The sequence below is a fragment of the Protopterus annectens genome, chromosome 1.part0, assembly GCF_019279795.1.
Source record: "Protopterus annectens isolate FY-2018-M chromosome 1.part0, PAN1.0, whole genome shotgun sequence".
Taxonomy (NCBI): Eukaryota; Metazoa; Chordata; order Ceratodontiformes; family Protopteridae; genus Protopterus; species Protopterus annectens.
The window spans coordinates 1,148,946,009-1,148,970,576 of record NC_056725.1 but is presented as its reverse complement, the minus strand read 5'-3'; positions in this window follow the sequence as shown (position 1 = coordinate 1,148,970,576).

Genomic DNA, 24,568 nt, shown 5'->3' with positions numbered 1-24,568 from the left:
TTCGTAACCTCAGGGGAAATGCTCAGCAATGTGCCGAAGTAATCATGAATGGCAACACTTACACTCAGCCTGAAACTATGGCAAACCAGCTGACTGACAAGTTCAGTTCAAACTTCTCCCTCCATCACCTCCTACCACACACAAAGAAATACCCACAACCATTACTCTACCAGTCATTATGAGGGAACAGATCCTTAACTGTGCTCTCTAAAGCCAAAAACACAACGTTCATGTGTCCCAACAACATTCCAGAATGCTTCTTAAATAGCTTAAAACAGAATCTATCAGGGCCACTAGAAACCCTCTTTAACTACAGCTTCCAAACGGGCTTTGTCCCCGAAGAATGAAGGACTGCAACAGTCACCCCTATGCACAAGGGGGAGCCCATCAACTGACCCAGGGATCTACAGACCCATAAGCTTGATCAGTCTTATCTGCAAGGCCATGGAGAGAATGATCATGGACCTGATTAGTAACGACATATGAATGCTCCAAAAACTGGAACAGACCCAACTTGGCTTTGTCAAAGGGAGCTTTTGCCTGCACAGTCTGGTGAACTTCTTTGAGAAAGTCACCAGGGCCAGGGATGAGGGAAAATGGTACACACCACTTATCTAGACTTGGTCAAAGCTTTCAACACAATCCCCCACTCGGGGATCATAGATAAACTTACTGAGTTAGGCATAACCCGTACATCATCAGATGGATAGCCAACTGGCTCACTGATAGACACATGTTGGCCAGATAGCTGAATGTAGATCCCTTGAAGTATTATTTTAGCTGAGGTACCAGGAGACACCAGTAAAGATGTTTTTTGCACTCATTTTTCTGAGAGTCTTCATTTGTGTATGTTTTTTGATCCATTTCTGATAAGAAACCTGTTTCTAGTGGCATCCCATGTGTCTCAGTGTTGGGACCCCTGCTGTTTGGTATATACTTCTCTGAAGTTAAGGCTAATGTTGGGGGCCTCTGGCTCACCAAGTTCACTGACAACTGGAAGCTGAGAACAATCATTGACTCCCCAAATGATGTTGACATCCTACAAACAGGCCTAAAAATGACAAATGACTAGTGCCAAAACCAAGGTTTGACACTAAATGCAAAAATAATGCATAATCACACCCTTCAGTAAATCACATATCCCTGCAAATTATAACATTGATAGCACACCCATAAAAGTAGGCCCAGTGGTGAGGGACCTAGGAACACAGATAGATAGTAACCTAAACTTTGACCACCAAGTAGCTACAGTAGTGAGGAAATCCTTGTGTGTGGCTCAACTTGTAAGTAAAGGCATCGCATCAAGATCAAAGGAAGTCATAGTGCCATTGTACTCGGCCCTCATCAAGTCCATAATCAAGTACAGTGCCTCCTCCTGCATGTACCTAAGAGAAGTTTCTCACTAAAAAAATACAAAGCATAAGACACATGTCTTATGCAGGCTGACTAAAGGCCCTATCCCTTTTCTCTGTCTCGTATCATTTATTGAGATGAAACTTATGTCTGACCTTCAAAGCATTTTCTGATCCAGCCCTGATGAAAATGTCTTATTTTCCTGAAGAAAAATTATACAAGAGTTACACATTATATAGACCTGAGCCTTACTCTAACAGAACTTGCTGAAGAGACAGATTTATATCCCATCATATTGTCTATGCAAAAAAAAATCCCATCTTGGTAAATCAGAGCCCATCCCTCACTCTCTTCAAAAAAGAATTTGGATTAATGGATGGGAAACTGTAAATGTATTCCTGGGGTACTGCCCATGTACCTTATGGACAGAGGCAGTCTGTAGAATGACTCAGGGCTCCAACACCCAAAGACCCAGTACCCTGATACTACTCATCCCATATCTGAGGAATTAAGACATAATATTGTCATATCCTGAGTATTATTGGCTAGGCTTGAAAAGGCTCTTGTGTCATTAGCCTAGTGATGACCTACAAACCTATGAACCAATGAGCAATAAATTTTAGAAAAAAAAAAAAAGATCAATTGCTGTTTTTTCTTAAAAGGGTGATAAATTATGAGTGGAGGGGTCCCCAACAAGGACTTATCTACAAGAAACAAAACACTAGGCTGATTGCTTCTCCTGAGATGTCTGTAATATGCTTTGTCTTGAGACAGCAAGAAAGTACAGAAGAAAGATTCTCTCTGACTGCCAATTTCCCCCATGGGATTCAATGGCAGATTTAGGCCTTGGTGCTGGGGCGCGCACTCTCCCCTTGTTTTATTTTAAGCACCCTTACAGCGTGGTATAAAAAAATTGCTTTTTAACTTTCTCAGTTGAAATCAGAAAATATACAACAAAAGTGGTACACAGTTGAGAACGTACCTCATTTGCTTGTACATTTTCTGATTTCAAACCACAGAACTTTATTTTCCTTGAAGTATTTATTTTTCCGTCTTGCTTCACAAGTCATGATGGAATGCTCAGTTAGAGTATCCAGTCAGGTGACTTGATAATCTTAAGATCCTGAGTGTCTCTTCTAACGCGTCTCCCATCATGACTGCGAATCTACTGGACACTGAGACTGAGAGAAACTTGTCTGAGGAACAGTTGAAGAAAAAAAAGAGCCCAAGGTACTTGAAGGACAGCTACAGGCTACACAACATTCTGGACTATTTCTGAGGCATTAACCCTGTCACTTATGATGTCTTGTTAAACTATGTTACAGCACCTTGAAATCCCACTTTCTGCAAGTTTTTCGGTTGCTGTTCTTAAAAATGCGGTAGTGCTATTCTCGTGGTTATTTGAAAGTTTGGTCATGCCTAGTGCCATAGCTATTTGTCATGGAAATACTCCCTTCCCTATGGCATTTTTTTATTTGTCCCACATTATGAAGGACAGTGTTCCTTATTTTGCAGATGGAAGGTCAAGAGTTATGATTGCTACTTGTATTCGTCTGCCAATTCTTTCTCTTCCTAGTGAGATGAAAAGATAGCACAGTTTCTTATGGAAAGTGTTAGCTTTTCCTTGACAATTTAAATGACTTTTCTACATGTTTCAGAGCCTTAATACTGGCAACACATAAGATTGCTGGTATTCAGTTTGGCTCGCAATTCCCATATTCATTCATTTAAACAGCTGCAGCTATGCAGCTGTATCAATGATTCTAACACTGGAGTGAAAGAACTGGAAATGGAAAAACAAGGACTGTTGTAGCAAATTGAAAGATCTTTTGCTCTTCAAAGTGTAAGTAATGATGTATACAGCTCATGTAAGTTTTAAAGTGAGATATGATACAAGTGGAAAGTGAGCAAAAGTGTAATTTAGTTGTAAGGGGACAACAGAAAAAAATCTTTGGTGGGAATACAAAAAAGGAGAGCATAATATTTAATACAGAAGTGAGAAGCTGAGTTGACTGAAGGATTCTAGCATGTTGTGGCTAAATCTGGGGTAGATGAGAAAATGAAATATAGGAAGCCGTAAGGAAAGTCATTAAAGTTAGCACAGAAGGCAGTAAATGTAACTCATAGGCTGGGAAAATAATTTTAACAGTAGAAGTAACATGTCATTTAACATTTCAGTGTTCTTTACGTCATGTTTTAACTCTGTTAGCACAGTATTGGCTTTAATTAACTTGAGGTTGGGAGTTGGCATAATAGTTGTTATTTACCTCAAAAACACAAGGTTTAGGATATTATAGGATCATAGGAGGTTCTAGGGCCTTTTACAGACAAGCCTAGCCATGGTTTACCCTTGTTCCTTCACAGACTGAGAGAAATAGCCTGTATAGGCATGTGAATTCATGATCAGCACTGACTGCCCCTATTCAAGAGGGACATATACGGAATCCCCAGGATGAATTTATGGATTCCTATCCAACTTCCAAGTTACAATTAAATAGAGTCATTGAGGAGCTCTGTTTAACTTGCATTGGGAGTTTGTTCCAGAGGAGTGATAGCCTGTGGGAGATGTATCTGTCTCTCCAGCAAGTCCTGTTTATGTTGCAGGATAGGTTAAGGTCTCTAAAGTGAGTGAGTCTTGTCCCATAAGATTTGCGAATGTGTAGCATTTCCATTAAGGCAGGGTACGAGACCACTCTGTAGGCCAGGCACAAGTCGCCTCTAAGCAGTCTATATAATAGAAAGTATAGTGACAGAGCCTTCAGTCTGTCCATGTAGGTCATGTGATGAAGGCCTTGAATTTTCTTGGTGAGAAGCCATTGAGGTCTCTCCAGCAGCAGCAGGTGTCTAATGAGGTACATATAGAAGGGCGGAATGAGTAGAGATGAGTTATAAACCTCCTTCTTTTTTGATACTGTTCCCTTGCTTATGAGATGGGCAACATAGAAGGCCTTCCTCACCACTGTGGATACATGATGATCGAAGTTAAGGCTGCTATCAACCTGCATTCCCAAGTCTCTCACCCCTGGGTTTGAACTTAGGGGGGGTATTTTTAATGTTGTAATTTGCCAGGACTTCACTTTTACTGAAGGGGATGATAATGCATTTTTTGGGTTAAGTTTAATACCGTGGCTTTGGCACCATTCATTGTCTGCATTGTCTGCATAAGCCCTTTTTGTGGTACGATGACATTGTTTTGGGATTCAATGACTGCACCCAGTTTGCAGTCATCAGCAAATTTGGTAAGCCACAGGCCATCTATTTTCACCTGAACTTCTGAGAAATAGATTCTAAACAGAAGTAGACCCAGCACAGATCCTTGTGGAACACCACTAGTAACAGCTCTGCTGGTAGAGTTAGAATCCCTACTTTGACGGTATGAGTTCTGTCAGTGAGCCAGTTGATACCCATCTAATGATGTATGGGTTTATCCCCAGCTTCTGTCTTTTTTAATTTCTCTAAATCTTTTGGGTTTTTAATACCATGATAGGAATGGACCCCATTCCTAAGTCAGCGTACGATTAAAGTTCATGAAATTAGTATTGTTTTATTCTTTGATGTCAGTCAGAAGTGCTCTTCATAGCACCCGCAATGTGCCCAGTAATGACTCCAACAATTCATATGGAGTTACATGTATTGGTAACATATCTAAATACGATTGAAGATTCTTTTTTATAAGACACATTGCTCCTACTACTGTTGGGACTGTCTGGGTATCTTTCTTCCACATTGCTGTCGTTTCTGCCTGCAAATCCTGGTATTTTATGACTTTCTGTCTCTCTACAGAAGACACTGTAGTCACTGGGTGTGGTGATTTCAATGATGAATGTTGCTTTTGTCTTCTTATCATGGACCAATATATCCGGTTTTATGTGTATTTGGGTAAACAACCTTGAATACAAACTGAGATTACATTACATTACTGCATTCTTGTTTTGCAAAAACAGTTAATTATTTTTATCCTAGAATGGCCAAACCAGATATTGTAGATAGGTAGGTAGTGGGCATTGAGGCTGTATGTAGATGAAATGACTGACCCAACATTTATTTTTTGTAATTTTTTATACTAGAAGGGTCAAATGAGTTATTCATAGATTCATAAACTGTTACTAGACTAATGACTTGGGGTTTTCATTTGGGCTTTAAACCTTTGCCCACCTGTGATGTTGCACATCTATGACAATTATGGCTCATTAACAATAATGCTGACAGCATCCCTGAAATGCTGAAATATAAAAGTTATAGTGGCCTTAACAATGTTACCCAGATGAAGATTTTCTTCAAAAAATCTTTAAATGGCAGCTACAGCTGACATGTCTGTGGAACATAAAGCAAGAGGATATGAGCATAGACATATCTCAGAAAGGCAAAAGTACATAAACACTTACAATTACTTTTCTGCCTTAAGGGCAGATGGAGCAAACAAAATATTATAAAACAAATATAGTATTGTCATGAAGGACTGAGCAAAATATGACTTTGGAAAAGCAAAACTAACTATCATCTATTCTTTTGAATGCATGAAATGGCAGTGGTCTGTCTGAGTTTTCACAAAGATGGATAAGGACCAATAAAAATATTTTTAATTTGATTAATCATTCAGAAATATGGGCCTGTTTGAGTTTTTTTACTCCATACACTGAACTTGAATAGTTCCAGAGAAACTTTCTTGGAAAAAAAAGTGTATTTTATTCTGAAATATCATGCCTTCTGCTGGATTCAGAATTCAGGACTGTCCTTGACTGGCTTGTATTTTGTTATTAGTGGCAGTATTCTACCACTGTATCATCCCCACTACCTAACCACCTCAATCTTTTTGTATAGCAATTCATAGACTGAAAGCTTATCATTAGGTGCAGTTCTAAGAAAAATAAGGGAACATTGCCTGGTACCCAGAATATCAGCTGGAAAGTTGCCTTACCTGCCAAGGAAGGCATCCTAACTTTGTTTAACCAATATTGTAAGGTTCCCCATTGCACAGTGCTTAACATCACTATGTGCTCTACCAGCAGATCAGATGGACACAGCCTGAGGAATGCAGGAGTCTCTTGTGCTCATCAAAACTATGATATAACAGTGTATGTGAGAATGAATCAGAGTCGGAACAGCTCTATGAAATCAAATGCTGATACTGAAATCTTCAATCTCTTTAACCTAGACTACCCCGAAAGAAAAATAAAATGTGAAGAAATGGCCTCTTGCACTGCTTACAGACTTATAACAAGTTTTGGTGAAACTATAAAAAATGTATTTTTCTAAAAATTGAAATGTATATCCATCTGTACCAGGAAACATTATATAAGGACAAATTCCTGCCATTAGTTCTCTGATCTCATCTTGTTCAGCAGCAGGACACCACTCCCTCCCTTCTGTACACCTGTGTTTTATCTGACATGTGCCATAGCATTTTGGTATTTACATATTGCTCATGGTAGCTACCAGACTAAATAATAACAGTGTACATTCACACTGCTTGGCAAGCCATATGCTTCATTTTCAGGGTACTATTATAGCACAGCTTTCCTCAATTATATACCCAGTGCCTACAGTATGGAAGTTATCTCAAGTGCCAGAAACTTCTGTCACATCTGTAGGCATAATTTCAAAATCTGTAACCGAGAGGAATTTAATATTATGTAGCTGGTTCATCACTAAGATGTTCCTAATGAACATGGTATCCTATCATCCTTCTCAGCTGTGGTCCTGGAAAATAGTGCAACATAAACCCTAACATTATGCCTGTGACTCACAAAAGAAAAACAAATTAATTGTATTTTGTAAATTTCCATGGAGAATGAATTCAGCAGAAAAATACTCAGACTATTAATTTAGATATAAGGTGTTTAACAACTCTCTGATAGAGGAGAAATGCATTACTCTCTGGTGAAAAAAATATAAAGCAAATATTCACATTAAGAAAGGTTTTAAGTACTGATATATGCAACTCATGACTTGTATTTATTTATTTTTCTTGACCTCATTCTTATCTCTCTAGTAGTTGTATGCTACAAAGTTTAAAACATCACATGCTTCAACTGTTTCATGATCAAAAGATGCAAGAATATAATATCTTTTTAATTTTATTTTAAAAGCTTAAAAGGCAGCATTGTTCTCCAGCTATTGACTGATGATTCTCCATATAATATTGCCATAATAATATCTGCTATAGACAGGTACCAGATACAGAGTCCAATATCAGATTCATCAGTATTCATTATAGCATTTTATGCCCAGAAAATCTTAGTAGAGCTGATATGTGCATCTTATACTTGAAGGGCTTTTTGGTTTTCATAGCCATAGTGAATATTATTTAATTAAAAAAAAAAAAACCTAAGTCCGGTTTCATGAAAAAATTAATGTATGGAACATTCTGACTATGAAAAAAGATGCAATTCTTACCAATTAGAAAGCATCACTTTTTTCATGATAATGCTAACTGACAATAAGGAGTGTAACATTATAAAGTATGCTGTAAGGTTATCAGCGTGATATGGTGGTGACCATATGATAATATGGTAGTGCCAGCAGTAACCAGTGCAAGATACTCTTACTCTGCTTAACCAAATACAAAAGTGTTATAACCTGCCACGATGCAAACCCAGTAGAGAAAGGAGATGTATGTCTGTGAGGCAGTAGAAGAAATTACATACAACAGAAATGAAACAGTAATCTAGAAATTATAACTTATTTGAACCTGTAGTTATTTGCCCAAGATGTATATGTATGTGAAGAAAACCATAAAAAGCAGAAACAGATTCTGCAGACAGCAATTAAAACTGACCTATAAAAATGAGTTATTCTTTTCTGCATCATTATTACAAAAATAAATAGATGCTAACCACAGACTTGCTCCGTGACGTGAAGCACAGAACCACACGATTATAGTTACTAAAGAATAAATATCCTAGATGTGGATCCATAATGTATAGCTGCTCAGATCATAAGAGTCACACAGTGGGCCACACCTCTGCTCAGCCCTTGCTGAATGAATTAAATGCAGAGAGGATTCCTTTCTCAGCGTGGTACAAAAGAGCCTACAAATAACCGAAGGTGTAACATCACTGCTGCATGCCTAGATACATGATGGCTGCAAAAGCCTGTCATAAAATATAAAGCTTGTTTTCACTTGAATATTCCTCCTCTACAATTACAGTGATATAAACATTTATGCAACAAATACAGAAACAGCAGTCACACAGTAATTTCAAACTTTAAGTGACTGACCTTTAACAAAAAAAGATATGGCAATGTCAGCCTGCCAGCTTCAAAGTTTATAGGAGAGATTTCATCTTAGAACAGCTCACTAGGGGAATGTAGTCAGCTGTGAAAGCACCACAGAAAATGACTGGCATAGTAAAACAATGGATTTGTGTGTGTGACTTGAGTATTGTCATATGCATGGGAGTGTAACAGTGGGCACACAACTGTTGTTAGCTGCTGAACATGTCAGTTTGCATGTGGAATTTAATCAGGACTTCAAAATGCAATATAATCTCATTCACACATTACAGAATACAATCATATTATTCTGTTGACTGCAATGTGTGGAAAACCTGTGCAAAATGAACATCAGATATTAATGAACCCTGTAAAGTATTGTTTTAAACCAATACATTAGGTAATAAGAAAATCTTGTAGCAATTTCTATTTAGTACATGCAAATATACTATAAGGGTACATATTATGTTGTCAAACTTTTAAAAGTTCGAACGCCATATGGTCGAACCCATATGTTCGAACTTTTAAAAGTTCAAACATGTTAACGGAGATCTCCGTTCAGTTAGGAAAGCGAAAATTTCCCTTTACTGCACTATAGTGCGGTCTCGGAGTTGGTATAGTTAAAGAGCGGGGAGTGTGGAGGGCTCAGCTCACCACATGTGTGGTGGCCCCCTGCTTACAACCGTTACGTAGGTTTTTTTATGTTTTTCTTTTTTTTTTTTTTTTTTTTTTTTTTTTGTCGTTTTCGAAATTTTAAAAGTTTGAACATATGGGTTCAACCATATAGCATTTGAACATTTAAAGTTTCAATAACGTAATATGAACCCTTTAACAATTACTATGAATAAGTAAATCGTTTCTTAGAGAGCTGGGGCTATATCAGAGTGCCTGTTATAGCAGAAATGCAAAATCCACTATGAAAGCCATTAAGACCATGCACCCAAATAGATGGCTACCTTTTTGGAAAAAAATATGGAGTAAAGGTTTACTATTTTGTCATCTTAACTCAGTATTTTTGAACTTTTTTTACGTGCTAAGCTCTGAATATCTTAGTTGTTGATAGACATAATAAAGAGTTTCTAAAGCCGAGCAATACAGATCACTCTCCTACAAATCTATTACTTTGCCCTGCTGATTACCTCCCACCCTAACATATTGGTAAAAGACAAAATGAAAATTCTGCCTAATTTCCCCTAATTAACTCCATTAGTATTACTGAATTTTTATAAACCTGTTTTTCTTCAGCCTACGAAATTTGTAATTACTATTACTTGTCTAAAGGTATGTTAAAATATCACTGCTATTTGTCTGACTGTGGCTAATGTCACATTTGACACAACCAAGTACTGAAATTTCCTAAGGGTACATCAAGCTTACTTCTATCCAAAAGGTTATTTTTGCAAAATGATTTTAATTATTCTTTATTACAAGCACACTTTTCAGTCCTAAATTTGGGATTACTCAGCAAAAACCTGATTTAGGTTTCTGAAACCATTCTTCATATCGTATCCCTGGTAACTATGCACTTTGTATGTAATTCATTATTCTATTTAATGCTTATATATTGCCATCCAAAATAAGTTTCTTTTTACTTTAGCTGCTTACTGTTTATTGTGCTTTTGAAAATCGAAATGCTGGCATATCCCATATCATATTTTGTTTTGTTTAAGCTTCATGAGCATATATATATATATATATATATATATATATATATATATATATATATATATATATAAAATACTAAACATAGATTTTTAAACAATATTACTGATGATCTGTACTGGCAACACACAATTCTAAATATCAGTTTAGGGACTCTCTGTAAAGAGAACCCCATCTGATTGCTGTTCTTACTGCCCTAGAAAAAGTTTATATTACCACTCACTGGACTTCCCTGAAGGAGGTTTCTGTCCTAAAGTTTGTAGTATATGTATTACAATATTTAAATGTCTACAGAGTATCTAACATCTAAAAAAAAAGTTTTAAGTTTAGAGATTGTCCTGGAAATTACTTTACCAGATATTGATTGACTTGTCATGACCCAATTGTTAGATTATTTAGCAATGAACCCCTCAAATTAACTTGAAATCTCCTTTTTACTATTTTTGACCAACTTGATAGAATATTCATTTTTAATGATTGTTGTACTTTGTACATATATTGCAAACCATCTCCTTAGTCAAGTTGCTAGAACTGTTCAAATGTCACCCGGATTCATTATCCTTCCATGCAGGACTAGCTTAGTCCTGCACGGAAGCGCCATTTAGGAGCAGGATGGCAGGTCACTGTGCATAGTAATGAAGGCGCACTGCCTGAGCTCCTAAACGGACATGGGGCATGTAGGAGTGCAGAGGGTGTGTCTGAGAGCAGAGCTCTCAGCATATACATACACCTGCAATCAAGAACAGCAGTGTAGGAGTACGAATGAGCGAGACCGCTCATAGGTGTATGCATACCCCCAGCAACATCCCCCAAGTGTACAAGAGCAATAGTTACAACATCTAAATATGAAGACTTTTTTTTTATGAAACAGATCAAATTTAACCATCACTTAGCTATGGTTAATGCAGCTCAAATGGCACACAAGGATAAAAAGCAAGATATATGCAAATGAAGCAGTACAGCAGTAGTGTAGTGGGCAGAGCATTCACCTTACCAGCAGTCATTCCCAGATCGAGTACCACTCCAGTACAATCCATTTTCCATGTCAAATCACTGTATGATCTATTTATTTTGTTGCATAACCTATGACATAACATATATTTGTGAACTGGAGTACTGCATTAAATGTAGATGTGAGTTGTCATTGTCATAATGTTGCAAAGTCCACAGATAATCACAAGTGCCCCATACAGTAAATGTACACAGGAATCAGGGATACAAATGGAAGGTAAAATGTGTAATGAATGATAAATCCATACAGGTGCCAAATCCACCACCTGCCCAAGAACCATTAGAAATCACTGTCTAAATTAGTGCGGTGGTAAGCGGGTGTAAGCAGTAGTAAGCAAGAGTAAGCATTGTTACACAGTAGTAAGTGGGAGTAAGCATATTTAAACAGCAGTAAGCGGGTTTAAGCCCATTTGCGCTGGGGTAAGTAATGCGCACATAGGCTAAGCAATATTGAAGCTAACTCTCTGTAAGCATATTTAACCAGAACTTAGCATTGCTTACCTTCACGCAAACCCGCACAAACCTGCTTACAATTGCTTAAAAGTGCCTTAAGCACTCTGTATGCATCAGCCGCTGTTCTGGCCAGAAACAAAATAAAAAGTCTTTGCAGGTCTTGAACCGAGGACCCTGTGCACTATAGTTACAGTAGTTAACCACTAAGCCATCACAGCAGTACATAAGACTGAGATATCACCAAACAGATCCTCACCATAGGAAATACAAACTGAACATGTGAAAGGAATCTATATACAGTTTTATATTGTATAACCAACTACAGGATATTAATATGTGAACTGGAGTACTGCATTAAGCCCAGATGTGAGGTGTCAATGTAATAAAGTGTTGAAATCCCTAAATAAACACAAGGACCCCATACAGTGTACGTACACGTGAAACATGGGTTCATGGATACCAAACACATATATAACATGTAATGAATAATAAATCAATGTCACAATGTAAATATAATGCAACTTAAATATGGGCTAGGCTGTGCTAAACATTGCACAGCCCAGCTTGGGAGATGTAAGCAATGTGTAGGCCAGCTAACTCAATTTGCCCATTGGTATACCCCTTTAAGCAATGCCAACCTTAGGTAAGCAGGTTTGGGGTGTGAGGGGCACCAGCCCCACATCTGGGGTGTATTTTGAACTATATACATGGATGCTTGCAATTCCAATAAATTACTCTTTTCTGAACTTAATATATATCCAAAATATGTGGGAGGCTACTCCTCCCACCCCCCCTTACTATATATACTAACTCCAGGGTCGCACAACAGTGGGGAAAAGGCCATATATCAGTGAAATGTGTTTTCAGTGAATTGAGCTTTCAGTGATTTGTGCACAGTCATTTGATTTTCAGTGAATAGTCCTAGACCCATATATATATATATATATATATATATATATATATATATATATATATATATATATATCTACAAACACACACACACACACACACACACACACACACACACACATATATATATATATATATATATATATATATATATATATATATATATATATATATATATATATATCTATAGATATAAAAAATAGCATAACAAATACATATATAACCACAGGCACTGATAATGGGGGTGAGGGGGCCCAAGCTACATACATCTTGTACGTATTGATATCCCCCCCCCCACAGCCAAACAGATCTGCCCTGCAATACAATACCAACTGTTGCAAGTCCCATAATCAGGACCAGACACAACATGGGCACAAAATTTTAACAGCAATCCATCCCACCTGTATGATGTCAGGCTGGTATCAATAACATATCATGCAGTACAGTCTGGCTACCAAAGGGAATGTACAATGTGGAAGCAATAGACATTCCTAAGATACATATACACACACACACACACATATATGCAGATGCATATATATATATATATATATACATATACATATATATATATATATATATATATATATATATATATATATATATATATATATATATATATATATATATATATATATATATATATATATACATATATATGTAACTGCACATACACACACAGAGATATGTATAGGAAGATACATATTTAGAGGGTGCACACCATATGGAACAGCCAGTATGCCTACAGTCGCCACCTTACCAAATGGACACTGTATAAGTCACCCATACAAAATAAATTGTTGCCTGAAACATACACCCACAGAGAGATCAAAGGATATAATATATATAAACAGACTAATGCAACTCCCTTCAATTAATACAGTATTTTGAAAAGCATAAAATATGTTGTTGTCCAGGCCAAGGCCTTCAAGTAGTACAACAGTAATGACAGACTGGGCCACATGATACCAATCCATCAACAGTAAGTAATGCAGATGTATAGTTCAGCAGCCTCTATCTACACTCTGTACACAATCCCTAGGGGGTAAAGACTTCAGTTGACACAGTGGGATGTATCTGTTACATAACAAGGCATAACTGAAACCATCACAATCACACTGACAAACAGAACAGTTTGTATGGCAGGAAGCAGTAGGCCTGCATTTACTCAAGGTGAATTGTATGGTAATGTATATCCAGATACCTTAAGGCAGCTTACCCCTGATATCCCTCATATGTTGTAACAGCCTAGGTTAAGTATGGTGCATCCCCCACATAGACTGACATACAGGGACATATACCATTGTTACATACACTGACCTCTGGACTGCATAAGGGCACACATGTATTGTGCAGATGAAGCCCACACATATATGGACCCAACCCCACAATATGTGTGGGGGGGCCAAAACAGCAGTGGAATGATGGTAGGAATGGCAGCATGACATATTCACAGGCCACTACATAACAACCCCTGACAGCATGTCATATGGACAAAGCCTGGTATGTAGGTGGAGGACAGAGGCTGAAACACAGGCCCATACATGAAATAGAGTTGTGATACACTAAGCAAGCCACTGGTGTTACAGGATAGTCTGCAACATACCCTTAGTCAGGAATAAGAAGTCAGAAACACAAATGGATGTAGCCATGTACTGATAGCACTCAACACACACACAGCCAGTGATATATCTGACACAAGACTTGTGTGGTGGACAGGCAAAACATAACATGCACACCTCTGGCCATCACGTGGATAGGCACACAGTTGAGAGCTATGCAGACAGACTGCAGTCCATGTTAAACTAGTATGTACACACAAACCCTGTAACACTGGTGCTATACAATGCATACAATAACACTACTCACACTCTGTTGTAGTTTGGAACCTCATACAAATATGTAGCTGGCCTGAGTGTGCAAGTTCTCTTGTAAGATGTATTGCTACCTGCTGTCTGTAACACTGCTGACCACACACAGGAAGGATGTCCACCATATAAGAAAGGTAAAGGGACCATGCCTACATGATGTAGGGATTTATAGTAGTGGGTTGCCATCACAGTGGTAATTGGAAGTACTACACAACATGTTGCATGCAGATTGCAAATGGATGACAATGATTGGTGCAGAGGCCATCACCTGATCATGTGCATCACCTACAAAAGCCATGCTGAAATCTATTCCAAGCAGCTCAATCCATTTACTGGAGAGAGAGAGAGAGAGAGAGAGAGAGAGAGAGAGAGAGAGAGAGAGAGAGTGAGAGACAGAAAGAGAAAACAGAAAACAGATCCAGAACCAAAACCAGAACCACAACCAAACCAAATGCAGAAACAAAGGAAGCAGGCTAAGGCCATAGCTAAGGATAGAGGAAAAACCTCCTACAAGGACACCATCCACAACAGACCTCATTCCCACAACAGGTATGTGAAGTATATATGCATGTAATTGACTGTAGTACTTGGTCCATAATACTGGGGTAGATGATGTGGAATGGTATATATGTGCCATCAGGTGTTGCTGTTGTAACAATCTTCAGCTGAACAACTGCTATAGACATTAGAGTCTGTCCCTGTGGTTACTGGGCCATGCCCATCAACTGTGAAGAGCAGCACCGACTTACAAGATGTTATTCAATATAGTGTGTGTTGTGTAATAGAAAGGATGCATATTACTGTAGCCAATAGCTGGTGGTGGAAGTAATGCCATAATGATGGACACGTGGATTCCAGAGCCCACCACTTGCAGGACACTCAGGTTAACATGTATTGTAGCATGCTGAAATGCCATAGGTGTGTAGTAGGCTTACCTGCAATCTGTATATACCCCCCTAATGTTAGGCTGTGTCAATATGTGGCACCTGTCTAGGTTGTAGTAAGACAGAACAGTCCAGCTATGCAGGAAGGAGAGTTAGAGATTGTGGACCTGATGTCTGAAAGTACCCATATATAGGTATGTATATGTGTACTTATATATATATATATATATATATATATATATATATATATATATATATCTACAGATATACAGATACCCACATATAGACATATATATAAACACATATATACAACATAATATATATCTACACACACACACACACACACACACATATATATATATATATATATATATATATATATATATGCGTATGCCTACACATATACCAACGCACACATATATGTATGTAAATACATGTCCCCTATATTACCACCACAGTTCTGCATGCTATGTGTGAGAGAACAGCACACATAGCAATATACACACAGATATATACAGCTGTAAGTGTGTGCAACATGGATGGGTGTGCCACATGTGAACCCCTTGTTGGGACCACATTGCCCTTGTCTGTGAAGTAGGGAATGGGAATATGGGGAAGAATAGCAGGTATATTTGTGGAGGTGGATTGGGTTGGCAGATATAGAGGACAGCCTACAGGGGTGGTATATGACATGTGGTGGGTAAACACCCTGGATGGTGTGTCTGGTCTGCGATTTGGAAGCCCCATGGGCCCCCATATGGAAACAATGGGAACAAAGCTCCCACCCATTGCTACTCATAACAGCAGGCCAAGGCCCTGAAGATGCCTGGCCTGGAGGCTGAGCAGGAGGTGCATGCAGACCCTGTGAATGTGTACTGGGTGCCTTAATGTGCTGTAGCACATCCCACAAGTGTCTATGGAGCCCTCTATGGAACAGAACCCGGACCTGACCCATGGTGACAGGATCATGTCTGTGTGTGCCCCTGGGGGGAGACATCATCCCCTAAGGTGGTTCCACTTGAAGGTAGTGCTGGACCAGTAGATGAGGAGGCCCCAGGGTGGGTTCCACATCTGATGTGGCCTGGTAACATGGCCAGATGCGGTTGGAGATGTGGTTCTGCTGTCAACTATTCCCTAAACATGCTATTGTGTCACTGTTATAGAACATATGTGGGTAGTAATAGTCTACACAACCCCTGAACACGTCCAACAGCATGCATAGATTTCCCCAATAACACAAATTGACAGATGTGCAGCAATCACATAGCAAGCATACCACATGCATATATGGAACCATAGTGGCCCTGACAATGGCATGCAGGTGAAATAGTCCATAGGCCAGCAATGATAGTGTCCACACAGGGAACATGGCTACAAACACATAGCACAAAGTGTGGTACAATACAATATATATCCCACTGGTAGGTAAGCTGTAGCCATACCTACTGAGATGTGTGAACAGTTTGTTGTCACTGATATGGTGGGGGGGTGACAGAGATGTGTATTAAGAAATATGGTAACCTTGCTGTATGAGTTGCTCAGACCTGTTTCCGTCTTTATGTCTTTCAGGCAAGATGTCCTACGGCCATCTACCCACGTATTCAGTGGTAGAAAATGAGGTTGTGTTGAACCACCTAATACAGCACTATCCTGTTCAGTTTGGCTGGGCTGCCCATGAGCAGCAGGAGTGGACCACCCTGTGGAATGATCTAGTCCACAGGGTCAATGATGTTGACCAGCATAACCGCAGTTATAAGCAAGTCCTGCATCATTGTTCTGACCTGCTTCACAATGCCCGTCGGTGTGCTGCTGCAGTCCGGGGGGAGTCACGTCACAACGGGGGGGGTCAAGCCACCCATCCCCTCCTGACAAGTGTTGAGGAGCTCCTCGCCAGCTTCGTGACACCTGCCCACCTGCACACCCAACAACTGGCAGAGACCATTGTGGAGGTGGGTGCTACCCACACACGGGCTGTGGAGTGTGCAGGTAAGGCCACAGGGCACATCAGTAAACCACTGTTGCATATGCATCTGCATCTGTACAGGTAGATCATGCATATGTGACATGTCATATATATAGTTTGTTGCTGCATAGTAGTAATAAACAGATATGCATGAATGCTAGTATTGTGGACTTGTACTGTTGATGTACTGTAATGCTGCACCCACCCTGTAGCAATGCCACAGCTGTGGCTACTGACATCGCATCTCTCACAGTCTTATGTGGGTCCCTCTGGTATACCACCAAGGCAACAGCATGTAGATGGTGAGTATGGTTTATGTTGATGCTTGCCAATACACCGGGCATATAATGGCTATGGTATATTCCATGCACACATCTAACACACCTACCCATAATGCATGCCATACACATTCACGTATTGTTGCTGTTAAATGCACTGCAGCACAGTGGTGACCATGATGGTGTATCAGATGGGTATGTCAGGCACCTGCAAGATAACTAACATCCTGTCATTCTGAAATGTGTCCACAGGGATGAACATAATGGTGGGACACATGGCCTACAGTAGGGACATGTGTGAAACATCACTCTTGTACAGTGCAACAACAGTGTATATACCAGTATTACAATGACAACTGTTACAGATCTACACTATGGCATAACATATTGCTGTGGTCCACATTATTAGCCGGGACTAGGCTGTAACATGTGGTGTTCAGTGTATGGGACACTGCAAACTGACACACATCTGCAAAAAGGCTGCAGGTGGGGATGGTGTGTCAGCATGACACACCAGTGCACTGCAGCAAGGATCCTAAGGATGCTAAGAATGGCTGTATCTGCACACAGTCAGGTTCAGGAACTGTGGCAGATGTAACCCTACCCCAACAGCAATAGTGACATCAGTGTGTCAACACCATGGGATGTGCACATGAGTAGACCCTGTAATTATGCAGAGTTGGGGGACATGTGTAGGGGAGACTGACCATACACTGGCAAATGCAGATGGCCCATGCTAGTATACCCCTGCCAGGAATAGTGACTGCTGTAATACACATAACAATAGGTGCAACAAACTGTCATGATAAGGGCATGCACACATATGCACCCACGGAGTGTATGCATTGCGGTTAGCATCTACACACCTAACACATTTCTTAGACACTGCATGTGAATGTACAGGACATATGTCACATATCAGGCTCATGTACTGTTAATGTATGCAGTAATCTGGTCCCATGGCAGATCAAGGAAGAGTGCGTCACATCAATAAGGGTGTGTACCCTCCCCATAGCCATGGTATGGTCTGACGGTTGTCAGTGTAATAGTATTGGATTGGTCATACATGCACCGCTGATGTTGAGATCTGTAAACCAGACATTAGGCATTCACAAATGACATCTGTCCACATATCATCCCAGGTATGTGTCACTGAAAACTGTAGGGGCTGTGAGCATTAGAGCAGACATAACTGACACAGTACTACACATTCAGCAATGGGATGTACACCTGTGAGGTTTGCTGCACAGTACATGGCAGGGTGCAGAACAGGTGCACAGCAATACTGTGTACATAAGTGCAGTGTTTTTCAGGGGAAGGGGCATCGCCTACTAACACAGCTCATGCATTACACACATGTATACTGTTGCTAGCATGGATTGACTACAGCTGCACTGTATGCTGTTGAGTACCATATGTTATGTATGTTGACAGATGGGTAATGGGAGGACTGTGTGTACTATCTTTGTGCAACCTCACCTGTATGTGTGCATGTGTGTGTGTGTGTGTGGGGGGGGTATTTTGTCTGTAAGTGCAATCTGGTGGAGTGGAGGGGGGGTTGATGCATGTAGGATGTGTGTGTACATGTGTGTGCGTTTGTGTGGGTGTCCATGTATGCACATGAGTGATTGTGAGGATGTTCACACGGCAGTACTTCCCTTTGGGATCATACAGTACATGGACATGGACTGACACATGAGAAACCAGGCATACTTATCTGATATGCAATCACAGGACAGTTGATAGTATAATAAGGTCTGTAGCATGGAACATGCATTGGGAGGGAAAGTAGACACCATCATCAGATTGCATGCAGAAGGGACCCTGCAATCAGCAGAGAGGTGAATGACAACCCATATATGCAGCACTACAGATGCATTGGGGAATCACTAGACAATACCAGGGAGTGTATCCATATATTACAGTTGTCACATGATAGGTTGATTAAGCAACAGATCTGGCATGTACTGAGCAATACTTACACATGACACTCCAGTGCGTAACATTATGGAGTAAACATAGTAGCCCCTAACATATAGGGACCATGCTCATGATGTCCAGACATACACAGGGTGAACACTAAATGGCAGCAGTGAGGCCATGTAAAACCTACTCCACTCAGGTCAAAGAGGTAATGGTGTAACAGGTGTTGTGTTGTGATCACTTGTCTAGGCATTTAGAGAAATGATATGTTAATGAGTGGTATTAATGAGTTTATCTTATCAAGTGTGATGCAGGATGGGGAACTTATATGAATAAACATGGGACTGTCTTTAAAATCAGGGACATGTAGGTATTAAGGTGGAATGTGTGTTTGTGTGTGTGTGTGTGTGTGTGTGTGTGTGTGTGTGTGTGTGTGTGTGTGTGTGTGTGTGTGTGTGTGTGTGTGTGTGTGTGCGTGTGTGTGTGTGTGTGTGTGTATACTGTTATGCAATGCTGTACAGGTCTTAAAGTGCATTTCTTGTTTTCCCCCACAGGTGTCAAGGTGGGTCAGGGTCCCTCCTGCATGCACTCTGATGTTGGTGTCCATACAGACACCAAAGATAATGACAGTACTGTTGAGGCACAGATGTGGTTGTCAGGGGCCAAAAATGCACCATCATTTGACATCCCCCTCTTAGCCATCCCAACCGCAGACACAGTTTCAGTGCCTATACATACCCCATCACCAGTGGCCATAGCAGAGGGACAGTTGGCAGTTGGTGGCAGTGCACAGGAGAGTGTGGTATCCATGCCTACTGTGTCTGGTCACAGCAGGCATAGCTAGATGTCTGGCAGGGCACCCCATAGGCAGATGTACCAGGGTGCTTGTGGTAGGGCCGCCAGTCTTCATACCCCTGGCAGAAGTGCCACAACTGGTGTCACCAGGTGCATGTTTCAGACTGTCATGGGGGCACAGGCATGTATGGAACTGTACACCAGACAGGGCCTGACACTGTAGAGGGCTGCTCTCACATCTGCAAGTAACAACTTCTATGAACTGTCTGGTGCCATCCGTGCTCATATAGAGGTCATGGATAGACGATTTTGGTTAAGTGGTGGGCCTTATTGTCAGTTGTTTGTCTGTGCTTGAACATGTGGTGGGAGTGCAGTGACAGCCGTATGGAAGTAGGCCAGCAACACTAACAGCTGGCAGTCAACGTGGACGTGCTAGGACACCAAGGCACTCCTGTAGTGGCAGTACCAGCCCCAGCACTGCAGGGGGGGTGCTGTCCATACCACACCACAACAGGCCATGTGCATGTGGCCCTGGCCAGTCCCAGGAGGGACCTGGTTCCAGCAGACATCTGTCATCATCAGGGGAGAGTAGCACATCAAGGCCTGTACCTGGACATGCCCATGGAACCCCTGGCAGGCACAGTCCATGTGTCCGTGGCCAGAGGTGGTGAACTGCACACCCTGTCAGGTATGGTCTGCAGCTGTCCAAAAAACACCTGTATAGGGCAGCCACATGGCAGAACTGTGCGCATGCATACCCACACACTATACGAACACAACCTAGGGCAACCCCATACCTACACACACCACATCACTATGCCCAGTTCAACTAATTACACCCCTCACCCACACACATGGTATCAAATGTATGGCCCACCCTCGGTCTCTGGCAAACAACACACCCTGTGCATATGATGATACATGTGCCACATCCCTGTCATCCATAACATCGATGCAGTGACAGGCTAATATGGTTCTGATGCACACAGTCACTGTACTACAGTGTACCAATGTACTGCAGTGTAACATGTTGTCAGGAGTAATCTTTAATGCATACATGTCAGGTAGTGTAGCTGTCCAGCAATGATGCATTATAGCTGTTAGTAACACTGGGTGATTGTGGTCTCCATAATGTTATCCATTTGTGTCGTAGGTGTACATGTGTCAACAGGAGGATGGTCTGCAGTCATATTCCACAATGGGGTATGGCGCTGTGGTGACACCATGGCTTTGACATAGCCGGGGTACAGTTGAACACATGGCACAGGTGTGTATAACAGTTGTTGTGTGTGCCACATGGACAGGTGACCTGCTGGGACATGTATAATCAGCAACCTGATGTAGACCCATCCACATACATGCACACTCTTACTCTGCAACACTGGGACTAGACCCCTACCTAGGTATGTAGTGCTAAAGAACTGTGTGGTTTCATTGCACACACCACACAGCATTTAGGGTGAGGTGTGTTCCAGGTTACATGTTACTTGCAGAACATCCCCAGACATGTACAGTATAGTAATGGGGGATATAATGATTGTATATGGACAATACATAGTGTGACATACCATCATATACACATTAACAGACACAAAACAGGCAGACAGACATCCGAGAGACCTGGGCCTATCGGTGCTAACTAACTTGTCTGTGTGCCCAATGTGTTACAGGTAAGCTACACACAGCACATGCATAATTTGGCTGGATTGTGGTATCAGTTACCTGTATGGTTGATGGTGACAGTGGTCACCATAAAGTGGTACATGGGACATATACCGGGTGTACCATGGTGTACTGACAGTGTACACAGCACCCACATCCCACAGTGGATATTGTACTCACTGGAACCCATGATGACACTCTGACATACCCACCATCACACATTGCCCACAACTGCGATACAACCCATTGTATATCCCAACAGTGGTACTACAGGGATATACATCTAATGCACATGCCATTGGCATAGTAGGGTACTGGATTGTCATGCCTCACCTATGGGCAGCAACAACACTATCCATATTACTATGTAGCAATTTGTATTGTAATAGGAGTATGTGGCCTCAGAATGCTGTACCCTACAGATATACAAGCATGCACACATACACACACTTGCCAGAACTCAATGGGTATCCCATGCCTATTAAACCATTTTTACAACACTGTTGTGCTGGAACTGCAAGACTCATGTAGCCGTTAGTGAGAGAAGTGTAACAGGGGACATGTAATGCCCGATACAGCACCAGCCACATCTGACTATGGCAATGGGTGTTGCAGTGGTTGTGAAGGCCCTCATGGTATTCCCAACTACAGGTGTACTAACATACAGACACTGCTATCCTCAGTAATGAACACATACACATGTGTCAGTACTGAGGTGCATCACTGCAGGGGGTCATAGGTGTGTACCTGGCTATTGTCCAGGGAGAGGTGGGTTGTGTAGGGGATGTGTGTACAGTGGTATCATGCCACCTGCCATGTGTCAGCTGGCAATCTATCAACAGACACCACTGTGGTGACCCTCAGGGTGTGAGTGACATGCATCAGCCATTCCTCTGGGTGCCTCCTGCAAATTGCCACTGAGGTGATCCAGATGACATGTATGCAACATGTATTACAACACATGGTTAGTGTCTGTGATGAAGACCTATACCCAAGCATGTTCTGTTGACTGTTGTAGTGTAGTGGAGGTACCCACTGCATGTGGTGCGTACAGGGTGCCTACATGTGCCAGTTATAACACAGCTGGGCACACATGTCATTGTCAGTCAAACATAGGTTGCCTGAACATATCCAAGCTGGATACCTGCCATCTGCAAATCTGTACAGGGACTGACAGACATCAGCTTGGCAAGTAGCTATGCAGTAAGGATGAATGTGTCGACAGACGTTTGACAACAATATGTATGCCATTACTACATGTTGGAAGCCCTCACTGACATGTGCTGCACAGACGGTAGTCTACAGTTACATCCCACATGTTAGATCATTAACCAGTAGGGGATATATACTGTGACACAGCTCACACATCAGGAACATGGCAGTGAGGCCTCAGAATCCAGCTATGCCTGCAGGTGTGCTTGTTGTCAGTACTACATTTAGCACTCTACTCTTGCCAGGGAAAGCACTGTCAATAGTAGTAATGCCATGGTACACTACATGTCAGTGTGACAGCACATAACCTGGGTTACTACCTTTGTATGTAACACATTCACATGGATAACAGTGCTGTACAGGTCTTATATACTTGTGTGTCCCAGACATGACACTCACATCGCTTGCTACTGTAATGACAGCACATAGATGCACGTATTGTACATGACATTACATACACTTATTACAGATGTCATTACCCTGCTATGTTATCAGACTGGGATGTGAGCACTGGTTACCAGGGCTGAGCCATGCTCAGCAGGTGTCAGTAATGCTGAAATGTAACAGCTAAGCAGATTTGCACACTGGTAAGCAAATCCTACATGGTGTAAGCACCGTACATTTAACCATAGCTTAGCACATCTTAGCTTCACGCAAACCCACGCAGATGCATTTAAAGCTGCTCAGAACTGCTTTAATCACTCTGTATCCAGCAGCCCTTGTTCTGCCCAGCAGCAAAATAAACAGCCATTGGAGGTATTGAACCCAAGACCCTATACATTATAGTCACAACAGTTAATCAATATGCCATGACAGCTGTGAAGACAGTTGTTGTTTTTCCAATATATGTGTCACTACATATATTGAATATTATTGAACAATTGCTTTGACTTCCACAATTGTGTAGTACTTGTCATTGATATTACTGTTGTATCACATATGTTGTTATATCTAAATGTACACATGCCAGATACATATGGTGAGATACTTCTGGGAAGGTATACACAATCAGGATTTTTACACATGACAGGAATATGGATATATACATATACATATGTTGATATATGTCTACATGTACATACACATATGTATGTCTACTCATATGTATATATATATATATATATATATATATATATATATATATATATGTATATATATATATATATATATATATATATGTGTGTGTGTGTGGAGATATATATATATATATATATATATATATATATATATATATATGCATGCACATCCTATGTGTACACATATACCTGTTTATGTTGAAATATATGTAGATATCTATAACTATATGTGCATACATATCTATTCAGAGATACCTATTTATGTCGATATATATATGTTTTTGTTTTTTTAAAACTATGA